Here is a 22,381-nt window from a genome sequence, read left to right on the forward strand (position 1 = left end):
GAGACCATGGTCCCCACAGCTCTCTGCCCAGCAATTCAGTCCCTCAGGGAGTTTGGATGTGTCTATGGAGCTTCCATGACCTTTCCTTGTACAAGCTGTGCTGGCTTACACAGTGTTGTGTACTGACCCATAGCAACCCTATAGGATAGAGTAGAACTGCCCCATAGGGATTCCAAGGAGAGGCTGGTGGATTTGAACTGCCGACCTTTCAGTTAGCAGCCGAACTCTTAACCACTATGCCACCAGGGCCCCCTTGGAATATTTTTAAAACCTCTCTGGAGGCAGTTTTAACTTGAGGTGTAGGATTACAGAGACTATTCTCCCCTTTACTAGGACTGCCTGTCATTTAAATGTCTAAGGAATGATAGAATGAATTATCATAAAATTTTGACAAATTTGATGGCTCAAGCAAAAAGAGGAAATAGGCATTCTGATTATTAGGGTCTAATAAGACATGACATTTAAAATGAGCTTTCATGGCAGTTAGACCTTTGCTTTTTTTCCCCTTGGTTTAAAAACACTGGGATTCTTGTCTTTGGATAGGAAATGTCTTCTTTGAGTTTCTCTTCTCTATAGTTTAATGATTATAAGTTCTATTTTATACATTATACATTTATATCCCTTGTAACCATAATCTAATTGCTTCCCACAATTGTCCTGAAATTGGGAAAACTTAAAATGTATCTTGAAAGCCAGTAGAATGTTTCGGTAGAAATACTTAATAGAAATTTAGTAGGAAAAAAGGTAAGCAGCCCTTCAACTTGTTGTTAGTCTGTTCTTACAACAGAGTAGGTAAGTCATATTTCTTAAAAAAAAAAAAAAATTTAAAGAAGAAAAAACAACAGGAAAGGGTTAACCAGAGTAGTAGAAAGCAAAATTCAATTTATCTGAATCCAACTCATTCCTGCTTCCTGACCAACCAAATATAAAGTTCTGTTTGTAATAAACTCTCTCATTAACCCTCATGGACAACCCTTATTATGATGTTTATATTATTTATTTAAGAGTTTTGCTTAAAAAAAGAAAAAGATAATTCAATCACAGTGAGCCTGACCTTTGGAAACATCCTGAACTTTTAGTTTAAACCAAAAATAGTTTGTAGCAATTTTAACCTCACATGCCTTATTAACCCTATTAAAAACATTAATGTTTCTGTAAGATAATAAGAAGAAATAAAACGCATTTAAAAAATCAATTTTCAAATGAATTGAATTTTGCCAAACTTTGACACCCGAAAGTGGATTGGAGACAAGGCACTTGATTTCGGTAAATGAGCGCAAGGGGGATGACTTGAGATAACTAACCATCCCCGACTTTTCTTAAAATTACTTTGTTTATACGAAGAGAACTATGTGGTTTTAATGAGAATTTTTGTTCTGGTGCTATATAAAAATGCAGACTTATCTTTGCTTTCCAGGGGATTTCCAAGGATTGTGATGACTAGATTGTTAAAATTCTCTTCTGATCCTAGTAGTGCTCTCCCCAGAGGTTTGTTGAAGGCTATTAGGCATCTCCCACAGACCTGGATAGCAACACTTACTTAAACAGTTTAAGGAAAAGCAATGTTTTATTTACATAACTAAATAACAGAGCAGAGAGAACATAAATTAAATATTTTAACTGTGTCTAGAGTTTCATATTATGGAAGTCGACTCTTGAGCTCATGGTTAAATCTGTCTTTAGGCTGCTGCTCTGGCCTTCTCATGTACCCTTTATGCTCTGCCCATAGGTAATGGTGCAAATTGTGTGGGTGACAGAGCAGTGGGAACTTATCTTGGGCTGGGAGTATAAAGCTCTGGGGTTGTGCAATCTAGGAGGGGATTTAAATTGGTCAGGTAAACCTCACTTTTCCAGTGCCATCAAGATTAGAGCCATTTGTTCACACAAGAAAAAAGTCCAGCTAATCGTTTGTGGTCCCTATCACAGGAAAAATATTATGTGAAAGAAAACACTTTTAAGTGGCTCATGAGTATTAGTTAAACTCAACTGGAAATTTTCAATTCCTCAAATCAGGTCAAAAAGTGGGAAGCAATGAGAAAGGAGACTGGCTCTTCAGAAAACATAATATACTTGGAAATCAAACGTGTTATGATTCAGACTTGTCTTGAATCCCTCCACCAGTTCTGCTCCTGAGATCTTTCTGATCAACAGTTTTTTTTTCTTCCATATTTTCTTCACTTATATTTCAATTGACTTATTTCTTTTAACCCCTGAAATTTTTCTTGTAGTTTTTTAAGTTAAATTGGCCTAAATTTAGCTATTTTCCTTAATGCTAATTTTATGCTTAATAAAATAAATAGTTTTAGGTTGAATCATATGAAGTTGCCAATGTACAACCCTTCTTGACATATAAAAACTGATTTTTCATATTCCTTTTATTTTCTTCGGTTTCCATTTTATATTAAGAATTTATAAATAATTAGAATAAAATGGAGGAAATCTGAAATATTTATATTAACTTTTTGAGTTTCATTTATCATATAAATTATGTTTCTCTTATAAATTTTATTGTGCTACAATTGCAAATATTCTAGAGGGCTTGTATTTTTTTTTAAATCAAGAGGCTTAGCAGGGAGGAAATTATTGCAACCAGATAATTAGTTGTATGGCTAAATATTATTTCAGGCAAATAAAATAGGAGTGAACCCTAGAAGCATGAGATAGAGAAGATAAAGAATGATGCCTGATCTCTCAAATCATTTTATTAGTCAAGTGAATATTATGTTCACTTGACAGTGAAGACATAATAAACTTTACAAAAGTTTCTTTTTTCTTTATTTACAAAATTGCATCCATGTAAGTGTCTTTGCTAATGACTATCAATGCAGAATAAGAATCTATGTCAATATTCTCTCTTCAAGGTTTTTGGAATGTCATTCTCAACATTCCATGGAAATGGGCTGCTGTTTGTTCTGTGGAATGCTGATGATGTATTTTACTTTGGAATATAGCCAGAACCAAAAAAATAAAATAAAATAAATATGATATAAATATGTATTTATAAAGAAGGGAAATGATAAAAACTAGTTGCTAAAGATTTAAAACTAAATGATGAATTTGAACTGAATTTTTTTTTTTATTTAATTAGAGCTGTTCTCTATGCAGAATTGTGTTTGGAAACATGGTTGACAAGATATGAATGTATATATCTTTCATATCAAATCTCCTCACAGAGGTTAATATTTCATTGATTCATTGACTCTGTTTCATTCAATAAATAAATACATACAAATATCAATAAATATTGAACATCTACTATGTATCATGGGTGACCCTGCTGCTATTTGAAATACAGGTGGCATAGTTCCCAGCATCATAACAACATGTAATCAACAAGGGCCACCCACCCATGGTGGACAGATTTCAGCTGAGCTTCCAGACTAAGATGAGGAAGAAAGTCTATTTTCCAAAAATTAGTCAATGAAAATCTTATGAATCACAACAGAATATTGACTGATACAGTTCTGGAAAATGAGCCCCCTAGGTTGGAAGACACCCAAAATACATAGTGACTGCATACGTGGATTAGAGCATACCAATGGTTGTAAAGATGGCGCATGACTGTTAACTTTTTTTTCTGTTATACATGGGCTTGCTGTGAGTCAAAGCTTCCTGGACTGCAACTAACAACAACTATGTATCAGACACGAAATTAAAGTCTGAGTTTACTGTGAATAAGACAAAGGCAGGGAATGATCTTAGGAAGCTTACAATATAGTAGATAAAAAAAATGGACACGTATGATAACGCAAGAGCAGGTTACTTCAGACACACATAGGAGGTACCCCCAACTCAGACTTCATCAATCATGGGAGTATTCCAGGGCAAGTGATAAAACAGTCCTGAACTGAAGAATTAGAATTAAAATAGTGTAGAAGGAAATGGGTAGGGGTTGAACAGAAGGAATGTTTAAGAAAAATATGGGAGAGGTTGGTATGGAGAAGAGAAGAGGGAATAGAGTGAGATGGTAGGTTAGTGAGGGATATAGTATAAAGGAGTTTATTAGCCATGTTGACACAGTGGCTGCAACAATGGGCTCAAGCATAACAACGATTGGGAGGATGGCACAGGACCGGGGAGTGTTGCGTTCTGTTGTACATAGTGTTGCTATGAATAGGAACTGACTCGACGACACCTAACAACAACATTAGCCACGTTACGATTTCAGTTTTATGTGGTAGCAATGGAAATCCAACAAATGGTTTTAAGCATGAGTGGGATCAAATCAGATTTGCATTTTAGAAATCTTTTTCTAACAACAGTGTGAAGAATGGATTGAAGAGGGACAAAACTAGATGTGAGAAGTTCATGTAGGAGAGATGCCTGTGGTCTAAATGAGATCAGTGACAGAGGTTGTACACAGAAGCAGGCCTATCTGACAACTATTTAGAAGACAGAATGGACCAACGTTAGTATTAGATTGTATGTGGTAGAGAGGGGAAAAGGGCGAGTCAAGGATACAAGCAGCATATTAATTATATTAAATAACTTCAATTTAATTTAATTATATTTATATGACACAACCCACTACAGCCCTAAATATTGCTGAAATAATACCATCAGAAAAAACATGGTAAATAAACAAGTTTATCTGTCTATATAGTCTCCACAATCTTAAACACCGTGGTGGTTTTTTGTTTTTTTTATTAAATATGCAATCAGTTTTTCTCACTTTGTGGAGAGCATGGTTCTTTGTTAATCAATTTTTTTTAACTAATACTTTCCAAGTTTAAAGAAAATTACATATATTAAAACAAGAATGGCCAAAACTAAGAAAATGTATAAGTATTTAGTACCATAAACACCTATCAGTTAATGAATTCCATAGAAAATACTCAAAAACTTACAATCTCTTTTCCAGTTTTAAAATCATAGCAGTTTTGAACAAAAAATGCACTTTCGGGAAAAACATTAAAATATTTGCAAACTTGTGTTTATATAATTATTTATGTAAGTATACTTGAGATTATGTGCATTAATCTTTTATTTGGGTTCTATTTGTTTATTTATTAAGTAAACCATTCTTCTAAAATTAAAATATGGGGAGATACATGTATGGAATTTTATAATATAAAAAGCCAAGAGGATTACTGGTAGATGGGGTATAAGATCCCTTCACTTCAGTTTTATTATTTTTAAATTTTAGCATTGTTGTAGATTCAGGGGAGAAAGAAAGAGGGAAAACAATTTGGTTTGCACCAAATAATTCACCTGCAACTGACTCAGGGGACAATATCTAGGCAATTGTGAAAGCTAGAACATTTGATTCCAGAATTTACAGGTTTGACAGCACTACATCCTGGTTTCTTTAGAAGAAGAATGGGGGCAGAATCCTTTGATCTGGCAATTTCTTTGGTTTCATAATAAATATCGCAAGTGGTTAAGGAAAGGAAAGGAGTAGAATGTGATGCAGGTGGAGCACAGGGCAGGATGTGAAGTGTGGAGTTCTGTTAGTTTCCGCACTTATGATTTGAGTATCTGTCTTAGTTATCTAGTGCTGCTAAAACAGAAATACCACAAGCGAATGGCTTTAACAAAGAGAATTTTATTCTCTCACAGTCCAGTAGGCTACAAGTCCAAATTCAGAGCGTCAGCTCCAAGGGAATACTTTCTCTGTTGGCTCTGGAGGAAGGTCTGTGTCATCAATCTTCCCTCGGACTGGGAGCTTCTCTGCACAGGAACCTCGGGTCCAAAGGACACGTTCCGCTCCTGGCACTGCTTTCTTGGTGGTATGAGGTTCCCATGTGTCTCTGCTTGCATCTCTCTTTTATATCTCAAAAGAGATTGGCTTAAGACACTGTCCAATCTTGTAGACCTCATCAGAATAACCTCATCATAATGATAAGAGTTTACAACACATAAGGAAATCACATCAGATTACAAAATGGGTACACAATCATGCGATGCTGTGAATCATGACCCACATGTTTTTTGGGGGACATAATTCAATCCATGACAATATCTAATACTGATCTTTCTGATTAAGAAAACATTTCAATACCCTGAAGCAGAAGCAAAATTTGTATCCCTTGAACCACTTATAACACACTAGTTTTTCCAGGAGTCAAGCTGAACGTTAAGGAAAAAAAGTGTGCCATGCATTCGCCAATAGTTAACATTTCCCTAGGAATCTCAAACGCAATTCTATCTAAAATTTTAATTGCTAAGAAATCTATAAAACGTATAATAAAATATCTTTAGAGTGTTATTGGAAACAAAGTTGACTAGAGAGTATTAACCAAAAAAAAAAAAAACCAACCAAATCCATTGCTGTGGAGTCGATTCCAACTCATAGTCAAACCCTATAGGACAGAGTAGAACTTCCCCGTAGAGTTTCCAGGAGCTGCTGCTGGATTCCAACTGCCTACCTTTTGGTTAGAAGACATAGCTCTTAACAGTACACCACCAGGGTTTACATATGCAAAGCTTGTTAAGTAAAGTTTACTTTGTGAAAGAATTATCATACAAATTTTATTAGGAAGACTTCTATATTACTTAAAGTTTTCCGTAGGTAGGGTATCATATGTCCTAGTTTTCACTGTAAAACCCAAGTTATGTCAGTTGTCTTGGCCTTGTTAATAACAGTGTCCCTTTAACTTTTACAAGTGCTTATATTTGGATGGTAAATTACATGGTTGCACTAATAATAGAAGTGAGCACCATAGATGCTTGGGCAACATTGGCATATAGTGCTCCAGAAGGAAGTCTCAAACTTCAGACATCATGCTCATGGGACATGATTTTCAATATTAAACAATGACATCATAAATTTTGATGCTCAACAGCTTCTAAGAAATGATATTAATAAAGTCAAGATAGTTAAGAATGAAAAGTGGTATCGAAATTATGTAAGCAAGGTGCTTTTTTGTAACTGATGAAAATAATACTCTAGGCTACTTAACTTCTATTGGTTATTTTCAGGATTGCATTATTTTAAAAATTTACAAGACAGTTCCAGAAGTGAATTCCAAAAGTGTCTCTGGCTTAGGTCACAATGAATGGTGTTAGGCACTTCTAGTAAGTCACACGAAGGATGAAGATGATTTCTGCCCACAGCACAGTATCATTTGTCATCCAGCACAACATTTGAAACTGCAGAATATCATTGTACACTAGCAACTCATTGGCAGGGTGCTACTTATAAGTTGCAGATTATCCTAGCTCAATTAAATGAGCTCAGTTACTTAAATGTTACCAATCGGGTAGTTTCATGAAATCTGAAAATCTTCAGTAAAATGGGTAAAGAAAGAAATGAAGGTGCCCAGCAAAAGGCCCAGTAAAACTGGTGGTTTGCAATGTGTTAAATGTGTTTATTTGTACTTTCAAAGTTCAGATTTCCTCATACATTTTCATACTGATGGAGATAAAATACTAAAGTCTTAAATCTCTCTATGCCATGCTGAGTTGCTAAGGGCTGTTGGGTTTTTGTTATTTCTCCTCTCGAGTTAGCTCTGATTACGCCTGCTGAGTGAAAAATTTGTATTTGCCGACAGAAATAGGAACCACCCCACATACACTTGCACTCGGCAAATGCTCCAATACATCACAAAGATTTGCTCAACCCACCTTCAGAGGCCAAATCGAGCATGTTATTTTCTGTTTAGATCTGATTCTGGAGCCTATCAGTCAGGAGTGTTTTCCAATCTCTGATTAAAGCAAGGCCTACAAAGCTGGAAGTGTTCACACACAGTCTCATTAGAGCGCTGGATAGAGTGACCCAGGCCTTCTAGCACAAAGCTCTGAGTGAACTTCAAATATGAGAGTGCATCAATCAAATCCAAGCAAGGCTTTTATGTCATTTTTCTACTTTGCCTTTAAAGTCCTATAGGAATGCCCTTTCCAGCTGTACAGCCGAAGAGCATTCAATGGAAACAAAAAAGCAAAGACCCCCCACTCCCTGGCCCCCTCCAAATGGGTATGGTTTTACCTCCCCCACCAAGCATTAGAGAGTCTTCTGTGCGTTTTAAATTATTTAGCATGTTCAGCAATGCAGCAGAGAATATATTCGTATCACTCAATGGCTCTGTATTAATTATTAGTGCCCATTCGAAAGGGAAACCAATAAGGTCAAAGGCAATGAAATTGCATATTGTGTGTTTTAAATAGAACCGGTTGAGAGAGATTGGGGAAAAAATAAAGCAATGCTCATGGAGACTTTTCATGCCCTGCCCCCAACCCTAACTTCCAACCTCAATGCTTGCTTTTTTGTTTGCTTAAGCCATTAAGAAAACAAAACAAGCAAAAGAATGAAATGATAACGGAGCATCAAGAATCTTGGCAGAAAATATAAGGCATAAGTCTGAGAAAGACGAATCAGGAATTTAGTAAATGTTTGTTCTAGATACTGCTCAGGACACTCATGTCCTTTTCAAAAACGCATCTTTAAAAGAAGCATAAAGAAAAACAATATAAATTTGCCTACTAATATCATTAGAAGAAAGTGCATGGGTGCAGTTAGCAGTGATTATTAAATTTTAGGTACTTTTGCTTTGAACATCAGGCCAAAAAAACACTGTAATGCAACTAACATCAGTATGAATTAAGTAAAATGAGCTCTCGAAGCCTGAACAACAAAATAATTTAAAAGGAGAAAATAAATCTTTATTACAGTGTAGATAAAGTTTTCTGAATTTTACACCTCTCTTCAAACAAGTGACTGGTTGAACTATTCAAAATTTCCTATGTGGATCTAATTAGAAAGACTAATTCACCGGAAATGTTTGTACATTGCAATATCAGACACATATTTTGCTTATTCAAGGGAATTCCCTGTAAGTGTACGTTTGTTTCCATTTATACACTTTACCAAATATGAGGCAAATACTACCCACAATAGGACTTCACCCACTCACATATATTGCAGCACATAAAAGCGAGTTTGAATTTAAAGCAACATATATATATATATAGAATTTTTTTTTTTTTAATTTAACATGTGTTTCTTTACAGGGTTTCAGATGTTTGGAAGAATTATGCAGATTTTATAAGTGAGTACTAGAGCATTATGCTACTTGATAGTGTCCCATCTGTGCTTCCCCTGTAGTGTTTGACGGGGCATCTGTGTAAATTGCTTTTTCTTTTTTCTTTAGTTAATTACTTTATTGCATAAAACTTAATGCACTACCTGGTAAAAACATATTCATTGCAGCCCTTTTCCCCTCTGGAGCGATGTTCATCTTTTGCTCTAGTCAGGCCTAACTTCTTCCTTTGTGGATTTCTGTACTGAAATCTACTCTCTCTCTATAGGGTATATTAGACTATGCTTGTGTGACAATAAATATTAAGAGTGTAAGTAATAATTTAAGTGCTTACTTCAGTATTTCACAGATTCTAACATAGCTCCCAACAAAAATATCTTCTAATAAATCTCTAAGGGTTATCTTAAGAAAAGGCTTTATTATTTTTTTTTCAATAATCAGCTTCCTAGAGAACAAAGACATGTAATCATGAAGTGCGTACAACCAATCTTTCTCTCCTCTCTAGGGTATTCTTTCCTCTGTTTAAGCTGTTTAAGTTGTATCAACACAGTGCCAAACATCTGGATGCAATGTAATAAACAACAACAACAATACAACAAATTATGAAGTAAGTTTGTCATTTTGTCTTTATCTTGTTTAGAAAAATAATGAAGTTCTTGATAATAAACTTTTATTTATTTATTTTTTACTTTTACGTCAATATTTCTCCTCTGCAGAAGCTACTTAAACTGAAGGGCATCCAGGACAGAAAAGAGAGGCACTTCAAACACTTCATAGGCATTATAGATCATTGTTTAAAAGCATAGATTCTGATCACGACATACATGAGCTGTGTTACCTTGGGAAGATGTTTTCACAACTCTATAGCCCAGTTCCCTGATTATCAAAATCGTTTAATAAAGGTATTTACCACATAGATTTGTGAGTATAAATTACAGTTACACTTGTCAGTACATTGAACAGTGCCTGGCATATAACTGTTCAACTTATGTTAGGCTATTATCACAGGAGCCCTGGTGGCAAAGTGGTTAAAGTGGTCGACTGCTAACTGAAAGGTTGGTGGTTTGAAAGCACCAGTGGCTCCGAGGAGAAAGATGTGGCAGGCTGCTTCCGTAGAGATTTACAGCCTTGGAAACCCTATGAGGACTCTCTAATTCGGGATCAACTTGATAGCAGAGGTTTATTATCACAGGAATTTTGGTAAAAACAGCTATTCTGATAGAAACATAAGTGATATTATTTAACTCAATGTACCTGAAAGAAGTAATTATTATTTTTTAATTAAAATGCATATTTTACCCTGAAATAAAATATTTAATTAAAGAAGACAAATGTTATATACTGTGAAGATATGTTCCGTTTTAAAGGCTATAGGGATAAATCTTATTTTATGAAGCTTTCAGATTGAAGACTTAGCACATAGTCCGCTGGTGTCGAATTATATAATAACTTTAGTTGCTAATCAAAAAAAGAAAAAGAAAGAAAACAACAAACCCATTGCTGTTGAGTCAATTCCGACTCATAGCAACTCTACAGGACAGAGTAAAACTGTCCCATAAGGTTTCCAAGGAGTGTGTTGCGGATCTGAACAGCCGACCAAACTGCAGACCTTTTGGTTAGCAGTGAAACGCTTAACCGCTATGCCACCAGGGCTCCAGTAGTTGCTAATAGAGCCACATATTTTGTTTTTTGCCATTATGGCCATCTATAGGTGAGCTCCATAAGTTTTAAATAACATACCAGATAAATATTTTCACATTTTTAATGCCATAGAAATGATTTATTTGTTGATATTAACTATTTACTGAGTACTAACATTAAAAATTATCTACACCGTAATGTATTAATATTTGTGCTTCATTACATTCTCTGTCAAATAGATTTTTAAAAAATAATTTAAAATATAGACTTGAGTTTGAACTTGAATTTACCTCCTCCAAAAGTTTAGAAAGCCTGGAAATGAGGTGCAATCTTGTTCATCTGAAGAAGTCAGTGCAAATGAACCGGCTACAAAGTGGAATTTGGAACAATGTTTCAATATGTGAAAAGCAAAATCAAAATGTCAACTGCTCTAACTTGGAGCAAATTGAGTTATGAACTAAATCCTCACACTATGTCAATTATAGAACTCAGTAAGCTCCAAGAGTGTTTGTGAATTCACATATGATATCTATTGCATTTAATGGTGTCAAAAGTTTAAAAGTTACCCTGTAGGATAAAAATACTGATACACATCTTAGGGTTCTAACAGTTGCTTAACTTCCTAAGGGGAAAAAAGAAATATCAATTTGACACCAATCATAAAAACTATTGGGGAAAGAACATTTTATAGTCATAACTTACCTTTCTCATGTGGAAGCTGATACTTAATAAAATTTTAGTTGAGAGTCATCAATATCTTAATGCTTTTTCACATCAAGTGTGCTAATTACTTGAAAATTTGATCTCTACATTCCCTCTTCTTAGTATTTTCACCCTCACAAAGACCAGAAAAAATAAATACGTAACACACACAGAGACAGAATTCATTTAGAAATGTTAAAATTAAGTAAAGTGATCCTAAAGTTCTCGTGCCTAGTTTAAAAAACCCAAAACCAAACCTACTGCAGTTGAGTTGATTCCGACTCGCAGTGACCCTATACGACCGAGTAGAATTGCCCCACAGGGTTTCCAAGGAGGGGCTGGTAGATTCAAACTGCTAACCTGTTGGTTAGCAGCAGAATGCTTAACCACTACAACACCAGGGCTTCAAATCATAAGAAATAGTTTATGGAAATAAAATCTATATATGACTTTCCAGCCATAGATGATTCTTAATGGGATGTGAGACTGAGAAGTACTCAGTTTTCCCTCGATATAATAAAAAAATGGTTATTAATCTCATGTTTTGCTTGGTATTCCACACTGTGCTTTAAGTGCTAGTTAAAGATGTATGGATTCAACCCCTACAATCTAAACATTAGAAACAAATACCATTTTAAGAAAGTTGGACCAGCTTAATTTTTCTGAGCTTTATTCTATCTACTTGGCAGGATGTTCATGCTTCTTGGTAAAGATGTTAAAGTTAATATTCTCTTTTCTGAAAGCAAAATAAGATATAATCACAGTTCTGAGATCATTTCCACCTTTTAGGCAGCCTGATTAACTTCCCTTTCTTTGATTATATCCCATCATCATTTAATTTTTAGCTTCAACTTTTTAAAATGGCATACTTTTTCTAAAATAATACTTTTTAATTTTACATTTATAAAAATAAAGAATCCTGTGACCAATATGAATTATTTTATCCAAGAAAAAAAATCTATTTTTTATTTTTTCAAAAAACAGAAACTCTTATAATTAGAACTGATCAAATGAGAGATCAAATGCACACACCGCCAGTAGCACTGATAAAGCAAAATATCCTTCCAAACTTAAAGAATTTCCTCAATTTGCTAATCATTATTTTTTAGACCAAGTTTCCACCCACCTACGCCTACCATTATATCGAGTTGATGTGTCTAAAAGAAGATAGACCCAAAAGAGCAGTTTAAAATGCTTTATTTTTTTTTTTTACAGTGATACAATTCTTTTTAAGGGTTCTTTCATATGTGATCAGTCACAGATACTGACTTTTGTGAGTTAACACAAAAGTGAAATAGCACTTTTAAGTGCTGTCTCTCTTTGGAGATTTAATATGCTTTGTAATATCTCTGAGATCAGTCAGGGACAGACGAGAAGAAAGAAATTTGATTTTGAGTCTGGACCAAAGCTTGGTGACTTGAGAGGCACCTAAACATAATGAAAAGGAAGAAGTTTCAAAGAGAAAGTTGGCAGCTATGACCAGAATCCACAGGGCTACCAGAACTGACATCAACGAGACACAGATTTAGAGGGGTACCCTATGATCTCTCTTGATACCATTGACACTTCAAGACCCAGTTTCATTGGGGAACAGTCCAGTAAAAGAACATCTCCAAAGGACACAGCATGGTTGCAGTATTCAGAAAGACATGAAAATGCCAGCACCAAGGGCCTAACATTGTCCTTTTCTCCTCCAAAGATCACACACATCTGGAGAAAGCAAAGTCAACATCTGAAACGTGCTTTTTCAAGCTTGACTTGAATGATATAAAGTTGGCCGTATAATGGCTGGATGCTCACCTTTCAGACCTAAGTTCAGTCTAATCTAGGGCCAAGTTATTAGCTGAATCCTGCTAGTCTTCGCTGACTTCCTAGGGAACAACATTCTACCTTAGCTTTTTTTTTTTTTCAAATTAAAGTAGCCACCAACTAAATTTATGTGCGATGTAGAAAATCAGCACAGAATGGTCCCATCTCTTTGTTGTTACCAATGTTTTCAATAATCTATGAATTTCTGATAAGAGTTCTGAAGGTTGAAATCAATGCCCAAGTAGATTTATGTATGGAATAAAAATTTTACCTTGATGTAAGTAGTATCCAAACACAAAATAACAATAATAATCAGGGAATTAAAGAGATCATCCATATATTTTAAGCCAGAATGTGTATGTTGACAAAAGGAGCAGGTGCTTCAGTTCCATAGATAACTACTTAGACCTCCATTTTACCTATACAAAAATCTAGAACAATTATATTAACCATGATGGGATTTAAAAATTACAGGTCCTATACACACATCATGATGATGTCTATTTTAAAGTGGCATCTTACCCAGTTATATGGTTTGTATTGCAATTAAGGCTACAGAATGCTTTACAACTTTGTTTACATGAGAAAATTATGTTCAAAATGACTAAAGAATGGAGTTACTTGTAAAATAACTCAGTAAAAATATCACTTTTAACCTATATGCTCAGACAATTGAGGAAAAGAGCTAATAATCACTATTTCAATTTTGCCTACACTCAACTTCATTATAAAATCATAGATTTAAGTCAATATCTTCATGACATCAAATATATGATCAATTACATATAAAGAATCAGTTAAATTTAGTGAAAAAATCAGTCTAAAATCTTCTTTCATAGAACATTCATAGAAACTTTCTGTTTTAGCAGATCATTTTAGCTTTTTGTGACTACTTTCAATGTTCTTTAACTGGAGTACTACTTTAAGAAACTGAAAAATCCCTTGTAGTAAAATGAATAGTAATAATCTGCATGCTTATTGTTATGTAATGTAGCTATTTTGTGGAATCCATTCTTGAGGAATTCTTGAAGAACCAATATTTTTGAGGTAAAAAGGTTCATTTTCTTTCAATTATTGAACGAGTTAAGAATATGTGATTTTAAACACAACTATAAACTAATTTTATAGAGTTTTACTCTCTGTTGTCAAAGTTCAGACAAAATGACCTAAATATTGACAAATATATCACCAGGCCAAAAAATATAAGAAATTGATCTAAGAGAAAGGTATTTTTTAGAATATTTTTTAGAATGTGATGGTTGGTTATTTATTAATGAGTTTTAAATATCAATGATATAGTTAGCGAGCTAAAATTGTGATAGTGGTCTTTTGCATGCTGTAACTATTAAAATCAAAGTAAGTTTTTATCCATACATTTTTCACTGGACAATTTTTTCAGAAGTAGATCACCAGGTCCTCAACAACAACAATAAGTTTTATTACCCAGTGCCCCAAATTCTCCTATTTTTGTATGCGTTTAACTTTCCACTTCAAAACCTAAATAAGTAATGTATTCTTACATGGAATACCTATTTTTGAGACTCTTTAGGTAAAAAATCATTGAAGGCTACAAACCCTGTTATTAAACCACATTTCTGTTTTTTAATTTAGAAAAAAAAATATTGGTTTTACAATGAAGATACTTTAAGTATCAGCCAAATTATCAAAACTAAATGTAACACTTGGCTGTATTTTCAGAACAAAGTTATACTGCTGGTATATACAGAACTAGCACACCCAGGAGATTCATACCCTAGACATGAGGCCATAATTTTGTGCACCCATTATCATCAGTCAACTAAAAGTCTATTGAAAATAAATTTGTCTATCCCCTACTCTAGCCTCCAAATGATTAGTTTAAATTTTTATTTTGTGAGTTTAATACAAATAATATCTGTAATTTCTTTGAAAAAATTTATGAAGAGATTAAGCACATAAGTTGTCGTTGTCATTGTAAGGTGTTATCGAGTCAGTTCAACTCATAGCCATCCTATGTATGACAGAAAGAAACGCTGCCCAATTCTGCACCATCCTCATAATCGATATTACTTTGAACCCATTGCTGCAGCCATTGTGTCAATCCATCTCCTTGAGGGTCTTCCTCTTTTTTCACTAACCCTCTACTTTACCAAGTATGAGGGCCTTCTCCAGGGACCTGATAACATGTCCAAAGTACGTGAGACGAAGTCTCACTATCTTTGCTTCTAAGGAGCATTCTGGCTGCACTTCTTCCAAGACAAATTTGTTCATTCTTCTGGAAGTCCATGGTATACTCCATATTCTTCATCAAATTCATAATTCAAAGGCATCAATTCTTCTTTCGTCTTCCTTATTGATTGTCCAGCTTTTATATGTATAAGAGGCGATTGAAAATACCACGGTTTGGGTTAGGAGTACCTTAGTCATCAAGGTGACAGCTTTGCTTTTTAACTCTTTAAAGAGGTCTTTTGCAGCAGATTTTCACAATGCAACATGTCATTTGATTTCTTGACTGCTGCATCCAGGGACGTTGATTGTGGATCCAAGTAAAATGAAATCCTTGACAACTTTGGTATTTTTTTCCATTTATCATGATGTTGCTGATTGGTCCAGTTGTGAGTATTTTTGTTTTCTGCATGTTGAGGTGTAATCCATACTTAAGATTGTAGTCCTTGATCTTCATCAGTAAATGCTTCAAGTCTCCTTCACTTTTAGCAAGCAAGGTTGTGTCATCTGCAGATTGCAGATTTCTAATGAATCTTTCTCCAATTCTGATGCCACATTCTTTTTCATATAGTCCAGCTTCTCGGATTATTTTCTCAGCATACAGATTGAATAAATATGGTGAAAGGATTCAACCCAGACATACATCTTTCTTAACTTTAAATCACACAGTACCCCCTCATTCTGTCCCAACGACTGCCTCTTGGTCTATGTACAAGTTCCTCATGAGCACAATTAAGTGTTCTGGAATTCCCATTCTTTGCAATGTTATCCATAATTTGTTATGACACAAGCAGCTGAATGTTTCTGCATAGTCAATAAAACACAGCTAAACATCTTTCTAGTGTTCTCTGCTTTCAGCCATGATCCATCTCACCTCAGCAATGATATCCCTCATTCCATGTCCTCTTCTGAATAAGCTTGAATTTCTGACAGTCCCTGTTGATGTACTGCTGTAACTGCCTTTGAATTATCTTCAGCAAAATATTACTTGCTGGTGACATTAATGATATTGTTTGATAATTTCCACATTCTGTTACACCACCTTTCTTTGGAATGGGCATAAATATGGATCTCTTCCAGTCAGTTGGCCAGGTAGCTGTCGTCCAAATTTCTTGTCATAGAAGAGTGAGCACCTCCAGCGATGCATCAGTTTGTTGCAACATCTCACTTGGTGTTCTGTCAGTTTCTGGAGTCTTGTTTTTTGCCAATGCCTTCAGTGCAGCTTGGACTTCTTCCTTCAATACCATCATTTCTTCATCTTATGCTACCTCCTGAAATGGTTGAATATTGATCAATTATTTTTGATACAGTGAATGTATATTCCTTCCATCTTTTGATGCTTACTGTGAGGTTCAATATTTTGCCCATAAACCAAAAAAAAAAAAAAACAAAACCTCGTTTTCATTGAGTCGATTCCAGGCCTCTTCACATTTCATTATAATACTTTAGTCTTCTGAAGTCACCCTTTTAAATCTTCTGTTCAGCTCTTTTACTTCCACATTTTTTTAATTAGCATAAGTACTGTATATTCTACAGCAAGTTTCAGAGTCTCTTCCAATATCCATTTTTGGTCTTTTCTCTCTTCCTTGTTTTTTTTTTTTTAAACGATCTTTTGCTTTCTTCATGAGTGATGTCCTTGATGTCATCCCACAACTCGTCTACTTTTCAATCATTAGTGTTGAATGCATTAATCTATTCTTGAGATGGTCTCTAAATTCAGGTGGGATATACTAAAGTTTGTAATTTGACTCTCATGGACTTGTTATCATTTTATTCAGTTTTAACTTGAACTTGCATATGAGCAATTGATGGTCCGTTCCATAGTTGACCCCTGACCTTGTTCTCACTGATGATATTGAGTTTCTCCATTGTCTCTTTCCACAGATGTAGTTGATTTGACTCCTGTGTATTCCAGCCGGCTAGGTACACATTTACAGTTGCTGTTTATGTTATTGAATAAAACGTATTTCCAAAGAATAGGTAGTTGATCTTGCAAAATTCTTTCATGCTATCTCTGGCATCATTTCTATCACCAAGGCCGTATTTCCCAACTACTGATCCTTCTTGTTTCCACCTTTCACATTCCAATCACCAGTAATTATCAAAGTATCTTGATTGTATGTTTGATCATTTTCAGACTGCAGAAGTTGGAAAAATATCTTCATTTCTGGCATTAGTGATTGGTGTGTAACTTTGAATAATAGTTGTATTAACTGGTGTTCCTTGTAGGCTTATGGATATTTTCCTATCACTGACAGCATTGTACTTCAGGATAGATCTTGAAATGTTCTTTTTTATTATAAATGCGATCTCATTCCTCTCCAGTTTGTCATCTTTGGCATAGTAGAACATGTGTTTGTTCAATTCAAAATGGTCAATACCAGCCCATTTCAGCTCACTAATGCCTAGGATATCTATATTCAAGTGTTCCGTTTCATTTTTTACAACTTCCAACTTTCCTGGATTCATTCTTCATACATTCCACATTCCAATTATTAATGGATATTTGCAGCTGTTTCTTCTCATTTTCAGTACTGCCACAGAATCAAATAAAGATCCTGAAAGCTTTACTCCATCCACATTATGAAGGTCATCTCTACTTTGAAGAGGCAACTCTTCCCCAGTTGTATTTTGACTGTCTTCTAATCTGTCGGGCTCATCTTCCAACACTATATCAGACAATGTTCCATTGCTATTCATAAGGTGTTCACTAGTTGAGATTTTTTTAGAAGTACATTACCAAGTCTTTTTTCCAATCTGTCTTAGTCTGGAAGCTGTGCCGAAACCTGCCTACCTTGTGTGACCCTGCTGACATAGCTTCCAGAATCACAGCAACACGCAAACCACCGTAGTACACCAAACTGACAGATGAGTGATGGCATCTGCATATACTAATAAATATAAACTAATAAGCAAAAACATAAGGGAAAAATCCCATGACTAACTTTCTTGTTGTTGTTGTGTGCTGTCATGTCGATTACAACTCATAGTGACCCTATATCACAAGGTAGAACTTCCCCACATGGTAGTATATTGTCTTAGGTCTTTAAATTTCCTATTCATATAGGAGTATAGCTGTTTTTAAAAATCCTTCTATTTGAATTTTGACATTAATTATTTCATTCTACAAATATTTATTCAGTGTCTATGACATAGCAGGTTATGAGGATCCAGAAATGAACAAAACAAAGTTCCTATTCTGCTGGGGCGTACATTCTAGTGGGAGGAGACAAACGATAGATATATGCATAACCCAAACCCCTTGCCCTCAGGTCGATTCCAACTCATAGCAACCCTACAGGACAGAGTAGAACTTCCCCAAAGGGTTTCCAAGGAGCAACTGGTGGATTCAGACTGCTGACCCTTTTGGTTAGCATCTGTCGCACTTAACCACTATGCCACCAGGGCTCCATATAAACCAATAGACTATGATATAGTAAGTACTGATAAATGCTATGAATACAATGAAGCAGGGTACAAAAATAGCAAGAGACTGGGATGTACCCATGCTTTATCTTGTGCTTGACTGATAGATAAACAATGATTTTCCTCCATTTGGGTTTACTCCCTTGTCACCCCTCTAGCCCAATAAAAGTAATGTTTTGTTTTGTTTTTGCCTAGATCATAAAAGGGAAAGAAATAACAAAGGAAGGTCAGCCAGGAAAACTAGTTGATGTTATTTCAGTTTTATAAAGCCTCTAATGGCCTACAATATTCTCTAAGGCTAAAACATTCAGATATCAAGTCAGCTAATGTGTGCTGGACAAAATTATACTAAGCGATTCCATTTACATATATATATCTCATTGTTTAAGATCTGCCTAATTATTTTGTTGCCTATTATTATATGACTACTTGTGGTTTATAGTCTACAAAACTTTACATGATCCAACGAGTTAACATTCTGGCCCTTGCGTCTCTTCTATTGCTGTATTATTGAATATATCATTATAAGGCAAGACAGTTATTAGAATGACATTGATATATGTCCTCTCTTTGGGTTGGTGACATCTAAAACTATTGGAAAGAAAATATGGCTCTCCTGGTTTTAAATATATCCAGTCCGGAATTTGTTTCTGGGATTTAATTGCTTCAGTATAATTATCTTACTTCACATTTCTCCCTCAAAATACTATACAGGGTTTTAAATCAAATTAAATATGACTGTCAAAATAGTACTGTTTTTTATTTCACAAAATTTTGTTTTTTTCACTAATATATGGAGAAGGGTAGTTGTAAAAAAAACCTGAGAAATTAATTATTTCCAAGTGTCTCTGATACAATCTACCAAAAGGAAATGCTGAATAAACAGAAGGATCCACTGTCACCAATTTCTTTTAAATTGATACTCCTTGAGTAGTTAAATAGAAAGCCTGATTTTCATGATTTTGGATTATTATCATTAAACTACACCAATATGTTTTCATGAGGTAAGTTAGTAAGTTCCTAACTTCAAAAAAGCTCTTTAAAACAATTCAGTGAGAACCACTAGAAAAAGACACAAGAGTGGCAAGAACAACTGCTCTGTAAGTAAATATTAGTACCAGCTTTTTCAGGTAAATATTTAAGTTGAAGTAGAAACATTTTCCAAAATCTTTATCTCCTACCCACTAACTCTGCCTCTGTGAGCTCCACATTCTTTACAACTGCTGTCATAAAACTTGTTTGAAATTTTAATAACAACTCCGCTTAGTATAGGATTTCAAGAAAGAACTGAAAGCATTTTGCACATACCATCTCATTAATCCTTTCCTTAGTCATTAATATCATTTGAAATACATTTTTGAGGAGCTCGGATTGGCACTGAAGCATTAGCTCCTTCAGAGGATATTTGAGAAGATATGGAAGAGGCTTCATTTCGATCTGTAACTCTGACAGGCCACTTTCTTACTATATAGGAGAGTAATAGATACACTTTCTCCAATGATAGTTCTAAAAATACAAGCAATTGGCCAAATTTAATTCTAACTTCATTGATAGCTAAAACAACAGCTTTTGTTATGAGAAAACATGTTTATGGTTATATTTGAATTGCTCCCTTTCTTTTTTCATTGTCCCAGAGGAGGAAAAACATACCACATGACTTATGTAGAGGAGGATATGAACCAAGGCTCATATTTCAGAATTGATGCATATGACAACCACATTGAATGCAGTAATTTCTAGACTATTTATTTTTGTTTTCCAAGAACATTTATATTGAATAAAATGAGCCATAGATACTGACAGATTTTGTGTCATCCTTTAGAGATGCATCATCTACTGCTTGAGGCCAAGAAATGAGTAGTTTCCATAATTAGTAAGAGAAATTGAATAATTGGACTGTGGTTTATGAGGGTGTTTTTCCCCCCTCACTCTAAGAAGGAAAACCATGTAATCTGTAAGCCCCAGTCAAGTGAGTTTGCTTGATTTATTCTTTTTAAGCACACAATTATCTTGTGCTTATTTAACATAAATTACAAAATAAATATTCAAGCATAAAATTTTTTCATTGTCTTTCACCAGAAAATCCACACAATAAGTTTCTGTTCACTTAGTGTTTTCTCTGAATAAAAACATATTCTGTGTTTAACTTTGATATAAATTTAGAGCAATATTAAGAAAAATGAAAAGAATGTTCCCTCAATTAATGAAAACATTTTATAGTCAATACGTAAATTATAACATTATGAAAAGATAAAATTAATTTGATTCATATTTGCCTCTATTGCAAAGATTGTATTTTGAATGTGTACATCCAAATATTACATTCATTATATTATAACTTTACTCATTTTATTCCACATTATATAGTATACTAGACTGTGTTTTGCCGTGGCATACCTTAAAGTACTTGTAACTTTAGAATGACTAGAGGAATTACTTCAATTTTTTTCCATTCATTCATTCATGTATTCATCAATTCAACTGATGTGAATTGAATGTCTCTTGTGTCTCAGATGCTAGGGATATAACTATTAAGCAAACACAGCTCTAGCCATGAAGGATATTCTAGTCTAGTTCTTAGAAGGGTATGAGTAATAGCTGTTAAATAATTTGAGCCTGAAAGATTTATTCTAATATGAATTTTTCTTGATACTTCAATTAATTTGGGGGATTTTGTTAAATCAGCAAATTGACACTAGTTTCCTCTGTCTACTGAATAGCTTCTTGAAGAAATCACCAAATACCTAATTTTTCAACTTTCTGATCCAAGGCTGGTTATGGAAAACATTGAGAAGATGAACTTTGCTAGATTCTCTCTAATTGACCCATCAACTTTTAACATATTGTTCAATCACTTAGTCCACTCATGAACTTTACGAAAGGAGAATTCAAAAAGACCTGTGGAGCCCTTCAGAAATCAGACAGTAAAAAAAATTTATAAAGTGATCATCACATAACATCAACATTGGTGGACTATTACTGGTTTAAATTTTTTTAGAACTTCAGGTTCTCAGTTCCTTAAGGTTCTGAGAACCTTGAAACATATACAATGCATACAGGACTTCTACATAGGGAATTTTTCAATGAATTGTGCCATTCTATATATAATATTGTGCATGACCTTCAGAAGTTTATTATTTTTTGGACGTGTGTGTGTATGTGTGTGTGTGTGTGTGTGTACATACACATGTATTTAGTGAATGGAGGAGATAAATTTATGGACCTTTGTAAATTCTCACATTTTCTAATAATTTTGCTTGGTCCCTACAGTAAAGTACTAGCTCTTTCTCTATGCTCTATTACCAAGTGTTGGCAGCAATAATATGTCTGATAGTTTGCAAGGTCATTCCCCGAAATACCATCTCAGAGAAGCAATAGCCTTGGGCACACTGTTTGATCATAGTAGATCACAAGATTACAAGGGTAAAAGTGGGGCAAGGCAAAATTGGGTGTTAACTACTGTACCATTTTTAGAAAGAATCTAGTAGTTGTATGTCACAACTATAAAATTTTAAAAGTTAAATTGGTTTTTTTTTTTAGTTTGATTTTAAGAAGAAGGCATATTTTATTAATTTCACTAAGAAGTTTTCATGTCAAACACTATTGCTAAATATTATTCT

The sequence above is a fragment of the Trichechus manatus genome, unplaced genomic scaffold (assembly GCF_000243295.1).
Source record: "Trichechus manatus latirostris isolate Lorelei unplaced genomic scaffold, TriManLat1.0 scaffold00032, whole genome shotgun sequence".
NCBI classification, from domain to species: Eukaryota; Metazoa; Chordata; class Mammalia; order Sirenia; family Trichechidae; genus Trichechus; species Trichechus manatus.